The sequence below is a fragment of the Rhinolophus sinicus genome, linkage group LG11, assembly GCF_036562045.2.
Source record: "Rhinolophus sinicus isolate RSC01 linkage group LG11, ASM3656204v1, whole genome shotgun sequence".
In the NCBI taxonomy this organism is placed as follows: domain Eukaryota; kingdom Metazoa; phylum Chordata; class Mammalia; order Chiroptera; family Rhinolophidae; genus Rhinolophus; species Rhinolophus sinicus.
Window position 1 is genome coordinate 47,946,848 of NC_133760.1, and position 25,949 is coordinate 47,972,796.

The 25,949-nt window shown below is 52.4% G+C and overlaps 1 long non-coding RNA gene across 4 annotated transcripts in view; it reads right to left on the reverse strand.

Annotated features, from left to right (window-relative positions):
• LOC109451919 (uncharacterized) overlaps positions 1-25,949 on the reverse strand; it is a 37,909-nt gene that overhangs the window by 9,969 nt on the left and 1,991 nt on the right. For 2 of the 4 annotated variants that reach the window (XR_012490240.1, XR_012490237.1), the window contains one exon: positions 12,346-25,598. This is a non-coding gene — a long non-coding RNA (uncharacterized LOC109451919). Of the gene's footprint in view, positions 1-12,345; positions 25,599-25,949 lie in introns of those variants that run through there. The other 2 variants (XR_012490239.1, XR_012490238.1) reach the window with 2 other exon arrangements.

Sequence of the window (25,949 nt, forward strand, 5' to 3'; positions counted from 1 at the left end):
AAACGGCCGTGGGGAGAACAGTACAGCGGTTCGCAGCTGTGAATCACTATGGATGCATCGAAGACAGATGACAGACTCGGGTCAGCCAGGTAATAGAAACATGACTTCAATACCATTCAAATTCCAACATGAGATTAGAGAACTACAGAATAAGATGGAAAGAGAGATTGGAAAGCTTGGGGAAAAATGAGAACCAAAAAAGCATCATTAGAGGAACACAATGGCACTATGATAACCTAATTACTGACACAGAGAAAGGACTCAGGGTAATAAAAGTGGATGCATGTAAAAAAGGAAATCTAAACCATTAGAGAGACACTGGCTATAAGAAAAGACAGTTTATCGTAGGAATACTCTGTGCTGCTGAAGAAAAAAGCCCAACAAGTAGAACAAAATATATATTCAAAGATATAACACAAAAAATTTTCCCCATATTGAAGAAAGCTTACTGAACATGTCCAAACCAAAACAAAACAAAACAAAAAGGACACAGTGTATTTCAGGAACATTTGATACAGAAATCTCAACACAAAGACAAATCTCATCCTAATTAAGTTATTAAACTTCAAAGTTAAGAGAGAAAGCTCCACACATCCAAACAGCAAGAGCAAAATCGCACACAATGGGGAAATTGGGCCAGACTCTGCAGTCACACTCAGAGCAGAAAACAGGTTCCTGTCTCAGAGCTTGGAGAGAAAGCAAAAGAATACAACACACAGCCAGTCATTCTCGTGGGAAAGCAAGCAGCAGCCATTCTGGAACATTCAGGACAGCAGGAAATTTGAAGCACATGGACCTTTTTTAGGGGGAAAAATCATTCACCATTATATCCAGCCCACTAACAGATTCACAATAATAATAGTAATAACTATAAACTCAGGAGTTTAGACATTGGGTAAAAGAACAAGGGATGAGGAGAGAATCTGTCCAAATACAGAACCCATTCGAAGCAACTCAGGGAATTAGATTACAGAGCAAAGGATGAATCAACCTGGATAAAGGAAAAGTCACACCATGACTGACACGTCTCAGGAGACGGAGGGACACCCCTCAAACTCAAAACTTTGGGAAAAGTTTGAAACCTGAAACATACTTTTTAAAAATAATGACTATAAACTCCTGAAGCTTTTCAGAATCTCTTTTTTACTTTTAAGGGATCTTCTAGGAAATAATTTTGTTTACGTTTCCTAAAAATATTTGAAGTTCACAGTTTCCTCTTGTACTTGTGTTACGTTTTCTTCTCAGTTCTAAGTAAAACGATATGTAAAAAGATACATAATACTTTAGATTTTGAAAGAACTCCTAGCGGTGGTCATACTTTTATAAAGCTAAGTGACTGTTTATCCATATGTCTGCACAGATAACCGTCTAGAATTACGTTTGCCTGAGGTCGGGGGATTTAGGTGTTTTCTTTTCTTTTCTTTTCTTTTAACTTTCTTTATTGCACATTCCTGTCTTGTTTGAAGTATTTATAATAAGCATGTTTCATTTTCATAAAAATAATAGAATCATTTCCCGGAAGATAATAGGCCAAGATATTAAGTGATTAGTTTCTGGTGGTGGGAATGCTGATGATTGTTTTGTTCTATGTTTTGTAACTTTAAGCAATTTCAACTTCAACGATATGTTGAAGAAAAAATAAAGATAGTCATTTAAGAGGCAGAAATAAAATCTATAAATTCCCAACCAAGAGAGGAAAATAATAAAGGCGTTAGTAATCAAATATAAACAGAAAGGGAGTTGGAGAGTAGAAAAGGAAAACCGTGGCAAGAAAACATACAAAATAAGCTAGTAAAAATAAGTCCAAATAGATCTTTCAATTTTCATACTAAACAGACTTAGGTCACTAATCAGAGGACAGAGTCTAGCCGACCACACCTTCCTTGATCCCGTGATGCGGGGCTTGCTGCAAGATGCTCTAATACGAACAACCCAGAAAAGCCAAAAACACAACACTGCAAAGGATAGTCCTGGCACAACAACAAAGCAGGAATAGGGTATCATTCACAGAAAAAAATCGAACTTAAAACAAAGGCATTTTCAGAGATAAAGAACACTCTGTAATTATAAAAGGAAAAGACTCTCCAAGCAGCTATAACAGTCGTGAACTAACTGTATGTACCTCACAGCCACGTAGCCCCCAAAATAAATAAAGCAAAAATGACAGAATTATAAGCTGACAAATCTACAGTCAGAGCGGGAGATGAGTCCTCACTGTATCGGAAGCTGGTCCTGCAGATGAAAGTGACTTAGGATGCAGAAAATGTGCACAACACTGTACCGAGCTTGAGCTAGAGGTACAGAAAGAGCCATGACGTGAACAAACAGAAAGTATGCAGTATTTTCCAGAAAATGTGGAGCATTTACAAGGAACCAATTTTGCAGTACAACACAACAGAAGTTTCAACCAATTTCAGGGGATCAAATATCAACAAAGATCACTCCCAGATCCCAGTGGAATTAAATTAGATGTTGAACATTAGGGGCCGGCGTGATGTCTCAGGTGGTTGGAACAGTGCTCCTAACGCGGAGGTCGCCAGTTCGATTCCCACATGGGCCAGTTTTAGACTGAAAAACAACAGCTTGAACCAGAGTGGGGGCAGGGTGAGGCAGAAGAAGGGGAAAAAAATACATTGAAAATTAAAAGATCTTTAGGACAAGACTATAGAATATTTTTAGTGATATTCCTAAATTACTCATGTTAAGAGTGCAAATCCCCACCCCAAAATAAGATATTTAGGATTAAATGAAATAAGAGTTCTACTTATCATAAGCTGTGGGATAAGTTCAGTACAGTTCTTGATAAATTCATTTACATAAAAATGGGGGCTGTAAAAATAAATCAGTTAGTCATGCAACTTGAGAAGAAAAGTAAACTTAAAAAGAAAAGGAAGGAACTTATCTGAGGTAAGAATTAGAATGTGCACAGTCTTTTAAGGAAGTCCTCCCAGAAGAAGCCAGTGGTTCTGGGGAAGTTCCATGCGGAGAGGAAGATGTGCTCGATCTTGTGGCAAAGGAGTTGAGACTTTCTGCTCCCACACCTGCCAGTCGATGGCTAAAGGCTGCTGGAGGGTGAGAGGAAGGTAACCTGTGGGCACTTCCAGCTCTCCATGCCAGCAGGTGGCTCCAGCGCCCAACAACCATCATTTGAAGATTTCAAGTGCAAACCTTTAACCGCAAAGCACACAGAAGCTGGGAGGTGGGTACACTAAGCTGGTAAATAGGATACAAAGGCATTTGGCGAGGGCACCAACAGAGCCTTCTGCAGGATTTCACTTAGGACAGAAACAAACAATGCTATAAGAGAGATGCTCCACATACACACAAAAATACCCAGTTACTGTAAAAGAACAATAAAGCAGATGTCTAGAAATCAGATGGAGAAAAATAGCAAACTACTTTTGAAAAGGCAACATTTGAGCAGACTGACTAAATGCAGAACAGCCTCTCCCACAAATCACAGCTAAAATTTCTGGACAAAATATGAAAAAAGCTACTAACTGAGGACTTTGAAAAGTTAATTCTAGAGCAACCTCTAAAAAAAGATCCAATAAAGTAACTAAAATTAAAGATACCCCCAAGCCCCCAAGTAACACAAAAGTAGGCAGGAAAGGAAGAAGAGAGGAACAAAAAGCAGAAAGGACACACAGAAAGCAAACAATAAAATGCTAGACCTAAATCTAAACATTAATATTTATATTAAACGTAAATGATCTAAACATACCCAGTAAAAGACAGAGATTGTTAGTTTGGATTTAAGAGACGAAAAAGGCCCAACTATATGCTGTGCAAACACTTAAGGGAGAAATAACAATTTACCCAATTTATTCCAGAATATACAAGGAATTAATATTTCCCAACTCATTTTGTGAGGCTCATATTACCTTGATTCCCAATCTGACAAAAACATCATACGAGTAATAGACTACAGACCACTATCTCTCATGAATGTAGATGCAAAAATTCTCACAAAAATGTTAGCAAATCAATTCTAATAATATTTTGAAAAAATAATACATCATGATCACATGAGTTTTATCCTGGGAACACAAGGTTAGTCCAACTTTGAAATTGATATAAATCACCATAGTAACATAGACTAAAGAAGATAAGGCATGTGATTGTTTTAATAGATGCAGAAGAAACACTTGCCAAAATTCAACTATTTGTAATTTGTTAAAGTTCTCAGCAAACTAGGAATTTAAGGGAACTCCCTTAACCTAAGGACAAGATCTACAGAAGAAACTACAGCTAACCTCAAATTTCACAATGAAAGATGGACTGCTTTCCTCTTAAGATCAGAAACATGGGAAGGGTATCGATTCTCATCACATCTATTCAACATCATACCAGAAGTCCTAACTAGTACAATAAGGCAAGGAAATGAAATAAAAAGCATACATATTGCAAAGGAAGAAATAAATAGCCCTTTATCCACAGACAACATGAGGCTTATGCAAATAAACCAATGAAACAGAAGAGGAAGCACTGAAACAGACCCAGGCTCTGATACAGAAATTTGATATATAACAGAACTGGAATTACAAATTCATGGGGAAAGGTGAACTATTCAACAAATGCTGCTGAGATGATGGTATATCTATGTATAGACACAGACATACGTAACTCTATATGGATATTCATATATAATAGAGAGAGACATAGAGATACTGATATGTATCTCTGTATATATATGTATGTATGTGTATATATACATATATGTATGTATGTATAAGAATATTTACATATGTATTGCTATATAAATATCTATATATATGTTCTTATATTTCACTATTTTTTACAATGCAATCTAGGCATTGTAAAATTATAAATGTGAAAATGTAAAAAGGTTTAGAGATGGGTTTCTTAAATATGATACCAAGACACACACACACACCATCAAAAAGAATAAAATGATAAATACAATTACACTAAAATTTAAAACATCTGTGTCTCAAAAACACCATTAACACATTTTTTAAATAAGTCATAATCTAAGCATAGTCATTCAAATACATATTATCAACATCATATTAGTATCAAGTATATATAAAGTATGCCTATAAAGCCATTGGAAATAAATAGTTTAGTGGTCAAATTCATACGAGATGAAACCCTAGTGACCCATAAGCATGTGAAGAGCTGCCTAATTTCTCTAATTTTCAGAAAGAATTCCAGTCAGAACAATGAGATGCTATGACTCCACACCAAAGCCCGTCCCCACATCTGCTAATATTTTTGAATTTGGCACCCCCCCAAGTAGTGCTTGAGGTTGAGAGGCAATGAAAACATGCACACGTTGATGGGGGGAATTAAAAGGGACAGGACTACTTTCAAAAACAACTGTACAAATTGACTGAGGTTAAAGGTGCACGTGCCGCCTGGCTCAGGAATCCCACTCGTGGGCATACTCTGAGGAGAAGTTGGCACACGTGCTCAGGAAGACGGCTACTGCAGGGTCAAGTCCACCAAGCGCAGAATGAATAAATCACTGCGCTGACTTCCTACAGTAGAAGATAACCCATCACTAAAAGGAATGAACCGAATGTACACACGTCCACAGAGATAAATCTCAGAAACATCATGGTGAGAAAAAATAAAGTGGCAGATAGGTGTGGATTGTATGACCCCATTTCTGTAAAATGCGATAAGGGAAGATACACCCCACTCAAGGAGCGGCCCCGGGTAGGGGGCGCATAAAGGTCTTAGACTCTATCTGTAACCATTTTCCTTACGAAGGAAGAAAGGGACCGAGGAAAGGACACGAGAATGGAGAATGGGTGATGCTGTATTTCCCCTGCACTTTGTTTCTCTCTGTTTGAATAATTTTATGACAAAAATAAGAAAAAGAAGGAAGACGTGAGGGAGAGAGGAAGGAAAAGACTAAATGGAAAGTCACCAAAATGCCTAGAGCAGCTATCACTTTAGGGCATTATGGGGGGTTTATTCTTTATACTTTTTCGTATTTTCTAAGTTATCCCCAGTCAGCATGTATCACTTGTATGATCTGCACAGAAACAATAAATGCTGTTTGAAAAGCATCTTGCGAAGCTGTTGTGATTTAAAAGGCTGGTTTTATGCACCCAGGTCAGCTCCCAGGGCAGCTTATCCAAGACAGGTTTCTAGGGGGCCTGATAAGGACACAACTGAATTAAAATTTCACCATCAGTGTGTCCCTGGGTCCCAGGGGACGCAGGCACCAGGAGTCTGCAACCCTTCGCCAGCCTCCCAGAGGGCAGGGGCCGCAACGATATAAAAAAGGCAGCTTTGTTGTTCTCTCTGAAAATGGTTCCTGAAAATTGTGGGTGCTGTCCCCATGACCAAATTGTCATCGGGAAGGTCCCCACGATGCCCTTGAGGACATGGGTGCGGCCCTACATGCCCCTCGTTCAACAATTTCCAAAGCTTCTCCCAGGGGCTTTTACATTTATTTTTCAAAACAAATCGGGACGTCTTAGTCTTGTTCTACCCCGTCAGGACAAACACATACCTAGAGTCCAGCAGGGGCCCTCATTCGATCCAGGCAGGCACCTATTCCCCAAAATCGGAAACGGCTCTGGGAAGTCCTGTAGGTCTCTGCATACTGGCCGGTGTCTGCTGAGCTCCACAGAGCGGGGGGAGCACTGGAGCCTTCTGGCCGGTCTATGATTTCCTTCCCTGGGCTCCTGGACCTGCCAGCCCCAAGCCTTGGCTCAGCTCCCATGCTGGTGACTTCATGCCCTCCCTGCATGGGGCAAGCTCCCTCTGCACGCCAAGCTATCCTGGGGCAGGGAACATGTCCACCAGACAGGAGATCATCTCAAAGCAGCAGAGACCATGGCTCATCTGCGTGGGACTGGGAGCCAGCAAGGGCAGCAGGCACCGTGGAGGGGCCAGAGGTTGCTCTCCTGTGCTCTGAGGACCCCAGGGCACAAGCACCCTGGTCTCAGCAGGGGCTGCTACTGTGAGGGTGAAATCTGATAGATCAGTAATGTGATTAAACGCAGCTAGTTCGCAGTTTGGTCCATCCTGATATTCAGCTGTTTCCTCTGTGTTTCCCTTCCCACTGATTAAATGAAGAACTGTCTTCCCGTTGTCAAGGCCACCCATACCTTGTCAATTAACAAACATCCTAGCCTGAAAAGAGCATCTTCTGTAGTCCTCAGACACCTGGACGTCGGTACCCTGGGTCACAACTCCCTAGTAGTTTTCCCGACAGTGAGATTTAAGATAACACTGAGGCAGATGGAGGCCCCAGAACACACCAGAAGATGACTTCACAACAATTAGCCATGAGGCCTGCTTTCCTTTGTTCTTTGCCGTCTACTTGACTATAAAACCTCGTTTGCATTTTGGCTCGTGAAGGTGGTTTTTTAGACGAGTCAGCCACCTTCCCTAGCTGCCAGCATCTAGAATAAAGGGTGCTTTTCTCCTCACCAACCCTGTCACTCTACAGTGCTTTGGACTCTGCAGGAGGTTTACCGAACTTGAGTTCAGTAACAATACCCTTAGGGCTGTCACCTCACCTTGACGCCAGCTGACGCCAGACCCCACCACGGGGGCTCTGGGCGCTCCTGCACCTGGCCCAGCCCAGATGTCAGAGGCGCTGCACAGCTGGTGGGCCAGCCTCCTGGCACAGCTCTAGCTCTGCACCTACCCAGGCAGCCCTGAATTCTACCCCCAGGTCACAGAGACAAAGCCAAGGAGCACTTCAGCTCCTCAGTGTAAGCAGGAGAAACCCTGATGTCCTTCCTGGGGGAGGAATCCTGAAAGCGCAGACAGGATTTCACATCGGGGTGTTTCATCGACAGGGCTGCAGCACACAGATTTACTGTTCCAGGAAGGGCTGGAACAAGGGCCTTGAGGCACCACGGGCCGGGGCTGACCAGCAGATGTGAGTGAAGAGAGTTTGTCATCAGGAGAGATTTGTGGAAAAGGCTCGAAAACGGGAGAAAGCCCGAGTTAGAAACATACTAGAATAATTGCCTTCGCACGGTGCTCCCTGCGGCACTCCCACACGTCCTCACCAAGCCTGGAGGATGCGCCCCCTTCCTGGCCCCTCAGTGTGGGGGCAGGTGGGCGGGGCCTACCCCAGGCTGCGGAAGCCACTGCCGATTATTGCACAGCACAGCCTTCTACGCACCTCGTCCAGGCGTAGCCCGCCCGCGCCTCCCTCTGTGAGCTCTTATTTACTACCCGCATGGACCCCAGGGAAGCGTTGCTATTTCCATTTGCCAGGTGAGAAAACTGAGGCAGAGTGGCCAAATCCCTCCCACCTGTGACTTGGGGTCATGACTGAAGACTGCCAGTGCCCTCTTGGGGCACCCATGTTTGTGATGATGGCTCCTCTTCCAGCCAGCTAGGAACCCCAGGGCCCAAGGCCAGAAGTCGGGGCTCATGGAACCCTCCAGGAACCCTACTATTGTGTCGAGCCTAACGTAAGGTAGTGCACAGCAAAGAAGAAACTAAAACTTAAGCACGGCTGGAAAGACTCCACCCCACCAATAAACAAGCCCAAAAAATAAGAAGTGATGAGGGAAGAGGGGAGGAAGCGAGGGTAGAGGGGGAAGGGAGAGGAGAGGAGGAGAGAGAAAACAACTCAGCTCCTTACAGACCAATGGCCACCGGCGTTTCCTTTGTCAGTGTCCACCTCCAGACTTCCCAGATCATCTCACATGATCCCCTGTGGCCCACAGCAATGATTATGATGTATGATCCTTACAGCTCCATATCTGACTATAATTAACTTTAGTTTTTAGCAGCCTTACTTAACTGTAATTTACCTATCATAAAATTCACCCGAAACTGCTTTTGAAGAATGTATAATGAGCGATTAGAAACTAAGCAAAGTTATTGGGGGAAAAGGCGCTCTGGGAAGTAGATTGGGGACCAGCGCTGATGGGACCGTCCCTGAGGAGTGGCTTCCGGGGAGTGGCCCCTCCACACCCTTCCTGAGAAACAGTGAGGCCGTGTGGATTCCAGGAGGTGGACGTGAAGGTGGGCGCCCAGGTATCCCACCCGGACTTTCTTGCAGCCTGAAGAGCCCCATGTCATTGCAAAACATGAGTTCTCTGAGAGCTGCTGAAAGGGGCTGTGGGCTGTAATTAAAGGAATGCCCCACAGGACTGCATCCACCAATGTAATTACATGGTCGTTTAGAGCCGAATGACTCTGTGAAAGGACACAGATTCCTGAAGCCTGTGGTGCGGGGTGCAGGGAGGGCCTCCTGAGGAGCAGGGGTTTCGGAGCCCCTTTCTGATGCCAGCTGAGCCCAGAAACAGCAGAAGATGAAGCTGAGATCCCTACTTGCGCTCGCTAGTCCTGGGCACCAGTCCACGGACTTGGTGGATGATGCGAGACATCCAAGAATGACCAGGCAGGAGGTCTCAGCCAGCTCCCCTTAAACGCACCTGGAAAGGAGATTGGGTGTGGAATCTCCCGCTGCTCCGTGTAGTCCCGGAAACCCTGTGTGCGGCACACACGTGGCCGCCAGCACTCAGCCTTTTGGAGTTTCTGAAGCATCCAGCTGAACATCCCGGATCATTCCTGTTTCACAGCTGAGACCCACCAAGGAACCGCAGCCCCGGCTCCCCGCAGAATCCTGACCTCCCATCACTTCACTCTGTCCGACAGCCTGATTTGCTCCGTGTGCTGTGCTGTCCATAACTTCCTCAGATGTCCCACACGTTTCAATGCACAATTGAGAGCAGTGCCTTTTGTTGGTCCAAGTGTCCTAAATTTTGGCAGCTGTCTGTGTAAGTAGACCACAGCATCTGGAAGCCATGACGATAAATCGCATTAATTTGGACCCGTTAATATAGGGTGTGTGCTAATCCCACGGGCCAAGTGGGAGCTTAGCCTTGAAGAATTTGCTTCCTAAGCAAAGAAGGATGCAGACAAGCCACGGAAGCATCGCCCGCTTAAAAGCAGGTGTTGTTCTTAAAGAAAGCAGTACGTGTCAAGCTATGTGGTGAGTCCCAGTGGCAGGCTATGGGACGCAGGAGCCCACGGCCCTCACCATCCTGCAAGCTGGTGCTTCCTCTAATACTGGTGAGCGAGTGGGAGTGCCCCTGGAGAGTCACTGGTCCCACAACTTCCTTGGGGAAACTGCGGCCCGGGGGGGTCGGAACCGGCCAAAGGCATGCATCCAGCACTCCCACTCAGGGGTGAGCCTCCAGCTCTGCCTCACACAGACCGGGGTTCTAATCTCAGCTGTGTCTACGGTGACACTTTGGACAAGCTACTTGGCCCTTGGGTCTCCCTCCACGACGCAGATGAAGGCCAGAGCCTCCCCAGCCTCTGACTTCCCCAAGGAAGGCGATCCTGCGGGGCAGTTGTGTGGGCTCACCCCAAAAGGTGCTACTGGTGAGGACAGAGAGCTCAAGGTTTCCAAGGGTCCCAGACAACGAGGTAGGGGTTCAGGGAGAGGCCCCGGCCTGCATGTCCACCTGCGAGCCTGCAGAGCCCAGCCTCCCCCAGCCTGACGTGAGGGTCTACCTCTCCCCAGCCCACCGTGACTCAGAGCGAGGAGCTGAGCGTGGCCCATCTCTCAACACCCTCAGCACAGATCCCAGCCTGGCCAGAGTTCAGAACCAAATGAGCTAATGAATGAGTGAATGAATGAAGCACGGCCCGTGTGCCTGGCACTGATCTTGGCCTTGGGGGTTCCAGCAGGTAAGGGAGACAGGGCCCCGGCTCCATGGCACCCACATTCTTTCAGGTCACACCTCTAAATGGGGAAAGAAGAGGCCATCCGGGCAGGAGTTGGGCTTTGGGGACCTCAGACCACCTTGGGAAGTCTCTGCCCATGAGAACTGCCTGATCTTCTAACCGGCACTCAATGTCTCCTGTCTGAGGCAATTTCTTCACGTATCTGCCCTGGGTGTGGCGTTTTCAGGGCTCCCTGAGCAGAAGGAAGCGGGGTAAGGAGGCTTGAGGACAGGAGCCCAGGGAAGCAAGCAGCCCTCTCCTGTCTGAGTTCCTGTGTGACAATGCAGCCTGCTCCCTAACCACCCATTTCTGAATGGGCTTTCCCATAGAGGTGAGTGTCACGACCCATTTTATTGGCACCCAGAACCCACTGCTAGGGCCAAGAGTTGGTGTGACACTTCAGGGGGCTGGGGCTCCTTAGCAGGCCCTCCTCCCCAGCAACCAGTCCTGGGGCTCTGTGAGGCCCGAACAGGAGGCCCTGGGGACCCCCTCTGCGAGCCATGGGCATCCCCCTCCTCTATTTGCAATGATAAGGGGGCCATGTAGGCGTTCAGGGTCTAAGGAGTCCAGGGACTTTCTACATCCCCCCAGAGACAGACACACAGCTGGTCAGCTCTCCCCTTAAGAAATGGCAAGCTGTGCATGCGGGCACCTGACAGGTGGCAAGGAAAGGACCGTGCTCCCCGTTTCAGCCGTGGAGAAGCAGAGGCCCAGAGAGGGAAGTGACTTGCCCGAGGTCACGGGAGCCTCCCCTGCGGGCTCTGGGCCCAGCGTCCCTCCCCGTGCTGCTACGGGAAGGGGTCCATCTTCCTCTCTTACCGGAGCTACCGAAACACAACTATGTTGTCAACAGCGCCAGGGGCACAAAGAAGCAAGAAGATTCTATGCAAAAAGGAGCAACAACTTGATGATTCTCCAAAATTCTCCAGATGCTTGAAAAATTGTCCCTTCTCTGAAATTTCTCCCATGCCTACCATGTCACCAAAGTTGCAGATCAAATTGTTTCTGATATTTTCAGAAGCTTCATGTCAAAGTCGGATGTTAATATTTTCTGAGAGGTAGGCACGGTGGGACAAATGCAAAATCAATGCCATCTGTCTCCAGGAAATGGCTTGAGATTCCAGACATCAGAGAGGCCTGACACACGCCGAGCTGGGAGTGACAGCCTCCACGGGAGCAGAGAAATGAACAGATCCATTTCTGGTCAAGGGAAATCCTCTTCTGATTGTGAAAACACAAAGTTAGTGAGATTATGCCATTCCTGAGTGATTCTTCCTCCTTCAGTACCCCCGGCCCACATGTGAGTTTATAACACAACCATCACACGTTGCTGCAGGCTGGCACATGGTTGGATAACAAGAGGAACTTCCTCAGTAAGAGATGTGGGGCTCAGGAACAAGTCAACCGCTGAGGCTGGCCCCGTGATTGTCCACTAGCCTGGAAGCATTCGCCTGTCCAGAGGCAGGGGACTGCGTCAGATGGTCTCGCGAGGCCCTCTGAAGCCCGGCCAGTGGGTAAAGTAGCAGAAGATGGGAACTTAGGAAGAGGGCTTCACAGACTCACCAGGCAGAGCACTCAGGCTAGGCCATGGGCCCCGTGGCTGCACAAGTCCAGGCCGCAGGACGCACCGTGACCAGCGAGTGGGCGGTCAGCAGGCCTGGGACCCTCAAGACTCTCTCCATGTGTCATGTCCGGCTCTTCCCAGGGGAGCAGACAGCTGCCGGACACGCCCGCTCTGACAGCAGCCACGGCCCCAGGCTCACAGGTTCCAGCTTCCCTCAGGGCCCTGCAGGCTCCTGCAGTGACACTTACATGCCCACCCTGCTGTGTCTTGCTCAGCTCAGGCTGCCATGACAAACGCCCAGGACAGATGGTGCATGACGTCCGGGATCAGGGTGCCGGCGGGGCGGGGGGCTCCAGGACAAGGCCTCGTCTCCTGGCCGGCAGGTGCCCGCCTTCTATGGGCTCACGTCACCTCTATTCTGGGCCTGGGGGCGAGGGAGGAGGTCTCTCTTCCCCCTCCCCTAAGGACCCCATCCTAGTGGGTTAGAGCCCCACCCTTATGACCTCACTTAAGCAGTCAGCCCGCCCTGCCCTCCAAGTCGTCCTCTGTCCTCTCTGGCACTCTGACCCTCCCAGGAGCAGGTGTGGGGCGGCTGAAGCTCGAGGTCTGACTGCGGGAAGAAGTGGGAAGGACAGTGCCGGGGGTGGCAGGGAGGCCACTGCTGTGCGTAGCCCACAGGCACCATGGGGGACTGTGCAGACCCACCATAGCATTGCCCACCCCAAAGGGGAGGAAGCTGGGGTGTGCGTCAGCTCCCACTGGTCACTGCTGGGGGCCGCCCCTGAGGGCGTCAGCTCCCATGGATCTCCAGGCACACGCACATGGCTAGAGGGACATCCAGGCAGGGTGGCAGGTCCCCATGGGTGACAGAGAGCATGGCAACCGTGAGTGACAGCGGGACATGGACTGCTCACCACACTCTCCAAGCAGGGACTTCTATGGAGCTGAGAGCAGCCCCACGTGACCAGGAGGGGCAGGCACCCAGCAGGGCTTCTTCCCCAAGACCAGGCCCGGGCCTCATTCAAAAATGACCAAAAGCCACCAAGGGGAGCTGGTGCCTCCCTCGGGCCCTGAGTGCCCACTGAGTGTGGGAAGCTGCCTGGCCAAGCTGGGTGCTCGAAGGAACATTCGCCCCGAAGAGAATTCCCCTCCCGCAGGACAGGGACAGACTCCGCCTGCCCATTAAATCAAGTCAGACACTTCCCCATCCGCATAATTAACTTACTTTCTCTAGAGGAACACATCACCGCAGAATGTTGGGGATTTTTTTTTCAAGAAAAGCCATTTTCCTCACTAGTATTTTTAATGAACTAAGTGGCATTAATTTTTAAATTGAAATCATAAGCAAAGCGCACGCACACACACACAGAGCAGTGGACAATTTCCATTTTCAACAACTGGGACTGTGAATAACATTACAAATAGCTTCCCCGGGGTGGTGTGTTCACCTGCCTACAAGCCCAAGGCCGGACTTCCATCCTGAAGAATCAGAGCGGCGTGCACCAGCTCGTGCACCCTCGTGCCTCCCACGGCCTCTCTCTGGAAAGTATCCAGTGTTGTACCCATTTCTCAGAGTCCTGACGCGTTCTGGGGCCCTTGTGGGGAAGTGGAACAGTCTGGGGGAAGAGGTTAAATTTAGACCCACTGGCTCGTGACCTGAATCGAGCATCAGAGGGGCTCAGCCATTCGCTGTAAGTGACTCTCCACTGCCAAGAATATGAAAACGCTCCAACACAAAACATTCAAATGAGCAGCAGCAACTGGCAAGCTGCGGGCTCCTTTAAAAATAAGGCCCATTGTTCCCCCAACCGCCTATTAATAGCTTGAAAGGACATGTGTTCCTAATTTGGTCTTCTCAAATCAAGAAATCTTCCCTTCACTTTCCTCCAGGGCCGGGATGAAAGCAATCAAGCAACCAAATGTATCAAGCAAAAGCACATTCCAGGCCAGATCTCAGAAGCAGCTCTGCAAGCTGAGCCACGCCAGCCAAAGGCCCGTGTCTGCCGGGACCATGGACCTCTCTCCAGTACAGATGTCCTTCACACTCAGGCCGCAGAGACCACTAAGGGAGACGCTGGGGTCAGCTAGCCCCACCCCTTTGTACCCAGGACCCTCTGCTCCATCCCCAGGGCTCAGCTGTCCCACCACATTTCAGACGCCAAGCATAGCTCCCCTTGGACTCCGCCCATGGTGGGCAACTCACCACCTCTCAGTGACCCTTCTCATCCCTGGGGATCTACGACGTTCAACACACCTAAAAGCCATCTGCCACAGCAGGTCCGATTCTGCTCTCAGGGGCCACGTTATCTTCCTGTGAGTCCTTCAGCTGTTTGAAAAGCTTTGATGCCTGTTGTGGACCCAAGGCCCAGATAGGACAACTGAGTGTACTGAACTAAAGCCACATGGTGGCTCTCCCTCACCCCGGGAAAACTGCCAAGTGTCCATGTGTTCCCCCCTTCCACCCCCCCCCAGCCCGCCATTCCACCATGCTCAGTCCCCCCAGGGCCTTTCCCAGCCTGCTCTGGTGCAGCATGATTTTCTCTGACTTCCATGATTCCTGTGTAGTTTGCAGGGCACCTGGTATAAGCGTGGTTCAGAACAAGCCCTCCACCTATGGGCTACCATTAGCAGGAGAAAGTGGTGTCAGAGCAGGGCCTGCCCAGGGCACTTGCGCAGCAGAGGGGAGGTGGGGGGCGTGGAGGCTTCTGCCCCTGGAGACAGCACAGTGGGAGGGACTGCCCAGCCTGAGGAGCTGAAGGTGGAAGAGCCAGAAAAGACGCCATGCTGAGGCCCCGACTGGCCCCGACTGTGACCCTGGCCGGACACAGCTGTTCCCCACCCTTCTCCTTCCCCCCCTGCAACAGAGCTTCAGTGGAGCCTCTCGAGCCCACTGGGGGTCCAAGCTCTGGGGAGGTGGCTAAGGAGGGAGGGACTCCACAGCTGTTTGCATCTGCTGCTCACGTCCCCTGGGGGTGAGGACGCCAGAGAGAAAGGACAGCAGGGCAAGCCGGGCACTGTCCTCCGTGCAGCCTTCGGCTGGCATCCCTTTCAGAAGGCGCAGGGGACACCCCTCCCCCGGCAGTGCCCGTCCCAATCTGCCAAGCTGTGAGAGAAAACAGGCTCTGGAGCAATGGGCTCTCTGGAGGCCCCACCTCCAGCCTCACAGGCCCAACGCCCCCCACGGCTCCTGGGCCGGAGCCAAGGTGCTTCCGTTGGCTCCCAATTCCCAGGACACAGCCAGGATTGTCCAGCCTGTGGGAGGCGGAGCCACAGCTGAGGGGACAAGACCCAGCTGCTCCTGGAGACAAGCAGTCAGCTTTCTTCCCACATGAAAAGGGAACCTGTGTCCCTGCGGGAGGGAAGGAGGCAGGGGCGGCCCAGGTTGACCTGTAAGGTCCCCTCCTGGGGTCCCCACGGTGCCCTGGAGGGCGCCAGGCGGGGCTGCAAGGCAAACACTGCACAGGCGTTGCCGTGACTACAGCCTGACGCCTGGCCCCTACAGCTGACCCCTGTGCGACCCTGGGCCAGCCCCAATTCACCACTCTGGCCTCAGGTTTCCCCACTGAAAAGGAGGTGGCTGGAGAGTTCTCCCCCATGAGCATTGCAAGGACAGGCATGGCCATTGCCTGAAAAGGCGGGGCTCCCTGCTGAAGAGGAAGCAGGACATGGGACACAGCCCAGGAGGCTGGGGGCCCAATGCCCGCTTGGCAGGCAGGCAAGCACAGTCCAGGGAACCATGTGGGCACCAACCCCAGTGAGGCCCCAAGAGGAGGTGCTGATGCTGGGGTAAAGGTCAGCTCTGCCCCGGAGCCCAAGCGCGTTATCTCTGACTTGGGGCCTCGGATCCCGCCTCTGAAAACCACTGAAAACACCCAAGGCGGATGTGTCGCCTCCTCCGACCTATTGGTCATCGTGCACCACGCTCTTGGGAAGTAAGAGCCACAGGTTTCCATACCAGCCTCTGCCCCACCGCTCCCCAGGGTGCCTTGGACGTCGGCAGGTTCCAGGACTGGGTGAAGACGGATGGTTTCCAGGGGTGCCGCAGGGCACCCACCCACCCGCCCAGGAAGGCCCAGTCTACCTCACGAAAGAGGGACCCACAAGATCCAACAAGGTTGGAAGACAAAACCGTGAGCACATCAGTGGGGGTTTCTAGAAGGAGGGCTCATTTAAGCAGAGCCTTATTAAAAACTGCAGTGGCTGCTACCTAACGAGTGATTTTTAATCGGGGACAAAGACCTGGACAGATACAGCTGGCACTCTGACAGTGGCCACTGATAGAAAACCGAGCTCCAACTGGAATGTAAAAACAAAACGAGGGTACTGGCCATAGAACTGGCGAGGCTGGGGTGCACCTCCCTGCCGGCATGGCTGCACAGGGGCCACTTATCAGGGCACCTGTCTCGCTGTGTCTCAGTGCTGCCTTCTCCCCACTCTACAGGAAGCATGAGGGCTGAGGAAAGTGTCACCCAGACGCCTTTCCTTGGGGACTGTCATTTGTTGCAGGTTGATTAAGACAGTTTTGAGTGGCCCTTCCATGTAACGAGAGAGCCCCCTTTTGGACAGGTGGCGTCCATGCCTCCTCAGAGGATGTCCCCTCTCCAGGGTCTCCTTACAGAGCTGCTGTCGCACCCAGGCACCCACTGCAGAGCAAGGCAGCCAGAGCCTCGGACATGGCGTCGTTAGCTCCCATTTGAATTTAACGAGCCCAATTTCATAAATAAGAGTGAATTTTCCCGGGCTATTATTTCTAATTACGCATTTGCATCACTTCACATTATGCAGTTGATGAAATGTTAACACCAAAGGCAATTTTCTGCTGACGGGCGGCATAGAGAAGAGCCTTCTCCACATTACAAGTCAATATTTTTGGAAATAATTACCCGGTTCCTCACCAGAGTGCACCGACTAACCCACTAGCTGTGTCTACACAGCCTCCAACTTGAGACTCTAAGAGGGGAAATCCCCTGGAGGGGAAAGATGATGGAGGAGACCGGGCGCGGGGACCCTGGACAGCTCCAGCGGCACCTCCGCTGGCTGTTGGCGCAGGCGGTGCGGGCTTCCCCTCAGCTCCACCTGGTAGCACTAACCTATCCTTCGATTATGTTACTAGATTGCTCCAGTACTCAGACTTTTCATTTACAAGATGGGAATATTAGTCCGTCTGTCGTGCATGCCTTCATTCATTCGTCAAGAAATATTTACTGCAGGTCTCCTGTGTGTTGGGCATTCAATGAACTGTAGTGACGATTCTAAGGGGAGGGGAAGCACTGGAGATATGACACGCCAAGCCGGTGGGTGTTCTGGGCTCTGGGTGACCACACATCTCAGGACTCATGGAGGCCTGAGGGAAAAGAGCCAGAAGGACCAGCCTTTGGCACAAGGACCCAACAACTACTCCCGGAGCTTTTCATATGGGAGTTGAGTGCCCATGCCAGGGCTGCCGGAGACCGCCACCTGGGGACCTCAGCACGGTCCAGGAAGGGGTGACGGAGGACAGCGGGGAGGTGGCTGAGCAGGTGAAGAGAAATGCATGGATCTGAGAGACATTCCAAAGGTCTAATCCCAGGTCACTGTAATGGGCCATGGTGGGCGCAGGGGGTGGGGGGAGCAGGGAGGAAAGTGCTGTGAGTCCCTCCTGTGACGGGGGGAGGTGCTCAGGGCAGTTACCGAGACACAGAAGACCACCAGGTTCACGGTAAACCCGGCTGTGTAGAAGGGCCAGGCTTGTGAGGAAGGTCACAGCCTCACGTGGGCAGCGTGAGGTTCCTCTGTGACGTCTGCATGGAAGCCCACAAAGACAGAGCTAGAGAAGAGGGTCTGGGACCCAGCTGCGAGGACCCCAACCCTCAGCAGCCCGACAGGGACGCTAGCCCATGAAGACACCGAGAAGGGATGGCAGGACCTATCGGAGCGAAGCCAGGGAGGTGGCATCGCAAAAGCCAAGGGCGCTAGTGCTTTCAGAGGAAGAGCATGCTTCCTCTTAAGGTCAAGGTGAGGACTAAAATGTGCCCCTTAGACCTGAGAACATCAAGGCATTGAGGCATCTCACTGGAAGCAATCGCAGTGGAAAAACGGGGTGTCTGCCAGGCTGCAAACACAGACTTGCCCCAGCGGAAGGGAAAGGGGGGATGGCCCCAGTGTGCCCTGCAGGAAGGCCTGGAAGTAAGACCAGCCCTCACCCTCCCCAGCCTGGGACCCCCAAGCCCAGGAACAGGGACAAAGCAGCAGTGCCCTTGTTCCTGTGTGCGAGCCCGGCCTCCTGGCCTGTAAAAGGGGGAGGGTTGCCGTGAAGGTGAGACAAGGTGAGACGGGGCATGGAACCTGCCAGGCCCCAGCCGCACGTCCCCCCCCCTGTACTGCACAGATGCCCCCTGCGGCTAGCCGCAGCCTACCTTGTCTGCGGGCTCACACACTCCATGCCAGCACAGGTGAGACAGCAGAAACACGCCAGGTTCAGGACTAACACCTCACCTCACTTGAAATGAACTGTTCAGGTGAGTCTGAAACATCCCTGGGGGCCGAAACTCATAGGTGTCTCCAGTCTCACAGGTGTCCCCACAGCTGGCACAGGCTGCTCCCCGATCCTGTGTCAATGTCTCCACAGCTTTCAGATAAGGCTGGGAGGGGTGACGGGGAGGGCCACACCCAGAGTGCCCTGTCTGGGCCGAAGCTGGGGCTGCTGATGTGGCAAACTGGACCACATGGGCCAAATCCAGCCTATAGACCCCATGGGGTTTACTTTTGTAGTGGACCCAATATTTACAAATTAGCTTCTTCTTAAAAACCTGGATTTCTGGCTTCATCTAAAACCCTGGACCACCATGCCAAACAGGGCCTCCCTCTCCACTCTCCCCCCACCCCCCAAGAGCAGCCAGACAGAAGGACCAGGTGGCTCTGAAGGAGAGGGAAGTGGGGAGGGGAGGGAGAGGGGAATTAGCAGGATGGGGTGTTCCGCTCTCTGGAGAGAGAGGCAGCCCAACCACAGAGACAGCAGAGGGGCACAGCCCAGGGTGGCTGCTGCCTGGGCTCTCCCCATCTCAGCCCTCTTCCCAAACACAGAATCTCATTCTACAGCTTTTCTTTTTTTTTTTTTTTTTTGGAAAGGGAAAAATGACATTTTGAAACCATTTTGAAGCATTACTGTGAACAATTAGCTTAGGTCTGAAGCATCAAAGCCATCTAGCAAACAAAACCAGGACATTTTGTGGCTGGTGACTGCCCAGTTCAAACCCCCAGGCACCTCCCCCCAGCCAACAGGCCCCCCAGGGGGCAGCACCACACCAACCTGAAAGTGCTGTCCTGGCAAAGGGTGCCTGGCTCCAGAGCCCAGGGGAAGGGGAGAGTACCCACAGGCGTGAAAGCCATGGCAGCCCTGCTCCCCAGGCATGGTGACCTGTCGTCCACTTCGGACGGGAACATGACTCTGCCGTCACTCTGGATCAGCCTTGATTGGACCAAAATCCCATTGGAGGCGGGGGCAATAAAACCTCCAGAACTGATATTAAAGCACTGACATTTCCCAAACGGAGCGGCACTGGCAGCTGCCAGTCTATCAGCAGGAGGGACTCTGAAGGGCGCGTCAGGCGTGAAGGTCACAGAAATGCCGAGGAGCCTCTCCCAGGCCTGGGCATTAGCGCCAAAGGGGCACGGCAGACCCTGTCCCTCTGGACCCTGTCTGTGCCCCCCACGGGGGAATGAGCTGACCTCCAGGGCCTCCCAGATGCTCTGTGGCTCTGAAGCCGAAGAGGACGTTAAACCCGGAGCTTGTGCCTGTCCCGCCCCTCAATGCCATAGCCAGGATGAGACCAGGAAAGAGAGGTCCTTGGAGAACAACCTGGGCCTGAAACTGCCTCGGCCTCCTGCCAGCAGCACCCACTGAGCACCTGCCACACGTCAGACAGGGTGTCCGGGCAGGTACACAGCACACTTTTTTTCCTGCAGGTAAGCCCACGTGGACAGGAGCAGGGAGGCAGGTGCGGCCAGGACCCGGCCCCTACCACCCCAGGCACCTGTCCCTGCCAGTGACAGTGAGGGGGAGCGGGCAGCCCTCCCCTGCACTCCCGGACTCAGCCAACCCCAGGCGCAGACCTACGGGTGTGTGCTGGCCTCGAGGGGGTAGCGCTGTCCGGAGCCCGGGGAGCCCAGGATGCCACTCCAGAGGTGGCAAATCCTGCTGCTTCCCTTTCAGCTCCATGCCAATGGCACACATCACTAATCCATGACAACCTCAAAGACTTGCCCCCACCTCCCGTCACCAGCACTGCACGGAGTCGGCCTGTGAGATGAAGGCAGGTTGGGGCCTTCCTAAAATCAGAGCTTAACCCAGGAACAAGGGCTACTCCGGGCATGGGGACAAAACACAAAAGCAACCCGAGAAGGGAGGAAGAAACCGTGAGGAAGGCCCCCTGGAGGGAGGGTCCAGCTGGCTGGAATCAGCCAGAAGAGTGAGATGGACACTCGGGTGAACAAACTCAGGGCTGGCGCAGGGCTGGTGTGACAGAACCACTGGGAGCTGTGAAACGGGGCTGCAGGCAGCGCCCCGAGCCCAGCACTGGGGCTCTGCGGTGGGGACAGCGGTGAGCCTTCCCCAGCCTGCAGGGGCCACTCCAGCCCAGGACTGTCAGAGGTGGCAGATGGAGCCCCCGCAGCTTCTCTCGCCCCTCAGAGCCCATCCTAAGCCCTGCACCCAGTGGGGGCAGCGAATGCCAGGGAGCCTCCCGCTGGCCCCGCCCCCGTGGGGACGCTCTGGTCACAAACCTCCAGGTGGGGGCCCAGAAAGATGTGGAAGGAGGCCAGACTTTGAGGTCCTGGAAATGGAGCCATCTGTCAAGCTGACCACATTTCCTGAGTGGCTCCTGGGACCCAGAAAGGCAGGGGACACCAGACCCAATCATCGGTATGAGTTCACCGCATGACGACCCACAAAGGTACTTCCTGCACATCAGCTCATCTGGCCCCGTAGCGGCCCTGAGAAGTAGGGGTCCCGTGTCCTCTGACACGGCCGCTGAGGCTCAGCTCGGTGGACTCTCCAAGAGCCCTGGGCTTGGACCCCGATCGTTGCCGGCACAGCATGGCGCACGGAGCCCAGGCGGCGCTCTGCGTTTCCTGAACAACGGGGCTGACTCCCGCAGGCTGGAGGGTCAGCCACTGGGAGGCCACCGCAGACCTCTGGCCCCCGAAGCATCTCCACTGGGACCATCAAACGACATCTCGCCACGGGGGAGACCTCTTGTGGGCCTGGAGGAAGCATTGGAGCGAGAGCCCTGATCCCCTGGCTGACCCTGGTCGTTATTAGCCAGCGCCCCCCCCCCCCCCCCGTGCTTTCTAATCACCATCCTCACCATTAAGGTGCAGAAAGCACATGGGGAAATAACAGAGTTTTGTCTCAAACAGATCGATCCACTCCGATTCGTCTGGCCCCAGTCTCTTAATTCTCCATAATGTCAAAGCAATTTTTGGTTAAGTATACACAGTCTGTCCTCTACTAAATTAAACTAATAGATCTAGTGGGAAATAAAACCCCAAGTGTATTGAGGATATTAAAAATTAAAAAATAAACTCTCCATGGGTCTGTAAGATTTACTCTGGCAAATGATTAAATAAATAACACACACACACAGTAATAAAATCCATTAGTGGACACTCAGCTCCACTGGTCACCTCCCCCTAATAACACCACCCCTCCCAAGCCGTCAGGCTCAAGGACAGCTGGCCAGGCAACCCCCTACAATTCTGCCTCATACATCCTCACGACAGCAAAGCCAGCAAGGCACGCGGTTGACACGTGGCCTGCTGCTCTCAGAGCTCTACCCCGGGGCTACCAATCTTCCATAAACACTTGATCTCAGAACCAGTCCTCCGTCCACCCTCTGCGTCGGCACAGCTGGTATACCCTGCTTACAGATGCAAAAACTGAGGCTACAGAGGCCGAGGCAAGACGAGGATCTGAACCAGAGGCCATCTGACTCCACAGCGTGCCATTGCCTTGCTCTGCTTTGCTGAGTCCCCACCAGTCCCACTAGCCCTGGCAGGAGGCAGATCTCACTCTGACGACGCCCCTCAGAGGTGGCATCTGGAGCCCCCGAGCCTGCCCACCGGCTCTTCCGGCCAATCCTGGCCCAGCACCTTTGAGCACGCCCATGAGAGGTGGCGGAGAGACGGGTACGGCAGGAACTAAAATCCCATCTTGCAGTCCGGGAAACTGACGCTCAAGGCTCTCAACCAAAGCCACAGATCCAAGGCACCTCAGGCGGGAGCGGGACCAGGAAGGGTGGGCGAGGCACTCTGCCTCTGGGACTCAGGCACCACGGGGCTGGCGCTGCAACCTCCCCCTTCCTAGTGCGGGTGCGCTGCTGAGTGTCCGAGCCAGCAGCCAGCAGTGCGGGCAAAGGGGGTGGAGAGAAGAGAAAAGCCCGAGGTGAGGACTCCCACAAGGCCCGGCCTCTGCGCTGGGTCCACAGGGAGGCTCTGTGGCAACTGCCCGGCGCCTGCTCCCAGCTCCTGGCCTGGCCCCCTGCGGACCGCCAGGTTGCCTGCTTCCACCCCAGCTGCCAGCAGGGTCAGACCGCCTCCTCGTCCCCTGCAAGTCCAAAGCCTCAGCCTTTCCTGTCCCTCAACTCACCCAATGATCCTGTCACTCGGGACTTTTCTCTTTGTCCCAGCTGAGTCCCCAGCTGTCCTGCCTCCACAGCCTTGCACAGACAGCTGCTCATTTGGGGTGCTGGTGCACCCTAACCCCGTCCCAACAAAGTCAGTCAAGATTCTGCTCTTCCCTCAGGGCTGAGCCAGGAGGCCTGTCGTTCAGGAAGTCTTCCCAGGTGGGATGCTCCTCCCACCTCCCCGAAGGTCCCGGCCAGGGCTGGGGTCACTGTGTGCTTTCTTGGCTTCCCACTAGGCTCTGAGCCCCGGTCTCCTACACACAGAAACCCTGACTGGGCTGCAGGCCTGGCTGCGAGCCCCTCTCACGACGCTGTGCTGCCTCCCACCCTCCGAAACCCCACCTTACCCACTCCTGGCCGTGACCTTCTGCCTGAAGCGCACTTCCTCTTCCAGGTCCTTGTCTGGCCGACCACTTCAGACCTTCTCCTGACCCCCGGGACTCCCACTAGGGGAGTCTGTGCACGTGTGCGTGCGTGTACGTACATGATGTGCATTGCATGTACGTGCATGATGTGTGCATGTGTGTGCATACGTGATGTGCATGTGCATGCACGTGTGTGGTGTGTGCATGGCATGTGCATGTATGTGGCATGTGCGGGCTGTGAGCTGCATGACATACATCACTGCTGAGATGAGCGGGCTTAGTCTGTTTCCTGTTTGCAGGCATGTCCCTGCCCCCTTCTGGGCAGAAATGCAGGTTCCCTGTGGGCAGGATGCTGCAGGGTGCCCCGCGCCAGGCACACCATGAAGTCAGTGCCCACAGATGTTTGCTGGACAAATGCGTGGTCAGGTTCTCAGGACACGTTGGCTGAATAAATGTCTGAGAGGAAATAGGCTCTGCTTGGAAGTTTTCCCTTCTTCCATTTCTGCAGACAGTCTCCAGGCCCCAGCATTCCTGTTTCTGACAAGCAAGCTAACAGCCCCAGGATCAGGGGGCCCAGCGTGGTGACACCAACACAGCAATGACAGGCCTGACAACTATGAGTCCCTAACTGCTGCCGGCCTAGCACAGGCTGACTGCAAGCCAGGTCTGCTTTGCGGGCATACAAGGGCATGGGCGGCCGCCCTCCTTGGTGGGCCTGAGACAGAGGGCCCTCTCTTGTGCAATTAGAGAGGCAGGAGCCCCTCTGGCCTCCTGGAAGGCAGGGCAGAGGAGGGCAACAGGAACTCAAACTGAGGTTTCCACTTGCCCTCCCTCAGGTCTTAGGGGCACTCAGCCATCATCCAGGGCACAGAGAGGACTATGCCTCTGCCACCCCCACCGCGACCTGGAGCCCCTGACCTATCATATACCCTTGGAGGGGAACCTTCCTGGGGTCAGACGTCAGGCCTTTATCCCCTGACACTGATGGCAAGTGAATGACTAAATTGGCCAAAAATAAAAGACCTCATAAATCTGGTATTTTCCTTTAAGCTGTCAGGTACACAGAGTGTGCCAGGATTATTGATAGAAAAGTTTATGGATGGGCTGCGTCTCAAAATCAAAATACATTACCCAAAATCAATGTTGCTGTACGTGGTATGAGAGGACAGGAAAGGTCAGTCGAGAAAAAAATGTCGAAAGCAAAACTCCAAAAGGACCTGAGCATTACAATAAATAAATTTTGAAAGTGAGTTCCAGGAAAAACATTCACTTAGGGCTGTAATTTAAGGGTGCTTTCACGAAAGACTGGGCAGTCTTTTTAAACAGCACTTTTGGATGTGCCTTTGAGAGTTCAGTGAACCCATCCACAAAATGGTATTGACAAGCCCCGCAGACCCGGCTTGCTGCCCCATCATGCAGCGGGCAGGGGGGCGAGGGCTGAGGATGGGCTCCGCTGAATGGGTCGGTCCAGTAGGTGGAGTCCTGGGGTCACAATCCAGGGGGCGCCCCCTCCAGGTCCCTGTACACTGTGATCCTACAGGCATGTCAGAGCCTGTGGATGGAGAGACAGAAGGAAAAACTGTACAGCCCAGGGGTGTCTGATCTACCTCCTGATGAGCGCTAAGGACTGGAGACACGCAGTCCAAAGGGCTCCCACAGGTCCATCAGCAGGAAACTGGCTCCACGTCACAGGACGGGCATTCCCTGTAAACAGGCCATCTTTGTGGGAGCTCAAGGGACACTGGCAGCTGGTGGGGACGAGTGGCTCTGTCCCCAGAGAGAAGTCTCCCTATGGAGAAGCAACACACATGCTCTATCACAGATGCCTGATTCCGGGCCTCCAACTCAGCCCATGACACAGCGAGGAGGACGCCACCCTGCAGGACGGGGCCAGCCAGGCGTTGGCACGGACTGCAGCCCACTTTCAGCTCACTGATCCTCCACTGGCCGAAAGGCTGAGTCAAAGACGCAGGAACCCCTACCCGGCGCACCAGGAAATCCCAGCAAAGGAGAGGCAAAGTGTCCCCTCCCAACACTCCTAGTGGTGCTCCCAGCTCCCACATTGACTGAGCCCTGAGCATGGATCGAGCCCAGATGGGAGGTAAAGACACCGAGAAGGAAGGTGCAGCCACTGCCCTCACGTACACCCGAGGGACAGAAGAGCGAGCAGACCCATCCCATGCAGAGTTCCCGGGCACCAGCTGAAGAAGCAGGGAAGAAGCCACAGAGCGAGCTGAGGTCGCACGAGGCCGCCACCAGTCGAGGGCAGAGGGGACTTCCTCTCCACAGCACCTCCAGGTACAGGGACCAGAGTCTCTCCTGGAATAAGGAAAAATTGGGTGCTTTGGTTTAGAATTAGGACCCCAGAGTAAAACAGACCTGAGCTGAAGCCTTTGCTCAGCCACTTACTCGCTGAGTAACCTTGGGCTGGTTCCTTAACCTCTCTGAGCTTCAGCCACCTCATCTCTAAAATGGGGTCAAATCCAAGGGGTAAAATGGGGTCAAATCTACCCCACAGCATTGTTATAGGGGATAAATGAGCTCATTCATTCCCTCCACAAGCGTTTATTGAGCTCCTGTGCTATGCCAGACCCTGCCCTAGGTGCCAGAGACACATCAGGGAACAGAGCAGTCAAACACCCGCCCATGGACAGGCTACAGAGCGCAGAC